Below are 993 nucleotides of genomic sequence, written 5' to 3'. Positions count from 1 at the left end.
TTTTAACAGATAATTAATTATGCAATAAAATATTTTTCAATAAGAGAAAGAAATTATTTCTTGAAACAAATTAAAAAAATATTTTTTTCTAAATGCTTTATCATTGGTTACTAAATTTTAAAAATAATTACAAATTACTGTAAAGTTAAATATATATTTGAAAAAAATATATATAGATCATATAGATATGTTAATTATTGTATTCACTAAAATTAAAACGCTAGGAATACTATCAACCAAAAAGGAAATAATCCAATAGATTTTTACAAAATTTGAATTTTATATCATTGCATAGTTTCAAAAATATTTCAGATACATGAGATTTTAGGGCTATTATGACAATAAAATAAGAAAAAAAACTATAAATTTAAATTGACTGCATTATGTACTAATTAAAATAGTTCATAATTTTCTTTTTTAATGTCCATTTTATTTTTGAATTTAGAATTTGTTATAGCAATAGATATTAAATTAATTTTAAATTGTAAGATATTTTTTAATTAAAAAAAAATAGGGAGTTCTGAAAAAAAAAAAGCAATACAATATAGGAGATCGCAACGCTTGAATACGTCATCTGGGAGAAGACCGAATGCCTTAGGCCCTTCTCCCTTCCCTCTTATATATTTTCTTCCCTTGATATTTTTTCTTTTCTTAATAATTTTTGTCTCTAAGAGTTAAAAATATATTTTAAAATTTCCATAACGCTTTCGATCGCCAATTTGAAAAAGATAAGTTTAAAACCAACTACGGTGAATGAAGCAAATTACATCATTTAGAAGTAACTTGTTTGCATTCTCAAGCAAGTAAAAAACTATGTTCTCTGCTGTTACGTTTTCATTCGCCGGAGCTGCAGATTGGGTTATTGACGATGGTCTCCTTCCCACAGGTGGCGTATTCAAGCGCTACGATTGGCATTTGTACGAAAAGGTTTATAAGCCTAAATTGAGTATGCAAGTCTAAAATATTTAGGAGCTATTTTAGTTTAGATATTTG

This window comes from Parasteatoda tepidariorum, chromosome 2 (assembly GCF_982258835.1).
Source record: "Parasteatoda tepidariorum strain Cologne lab strain chromosome 2, Ptep-v5.0, whole genome shotgun sequence".
In the NCBI taxonomy this organism is placed as follows: Eukaryota; Metazoa; Arthropoda; class Arachnida; order Araneae; family Theridiidae; genus Parasteatoda; species Parasteatoda tepidariorum.
Note: the sequence above shows the minus strand (reverse complement) of the source record.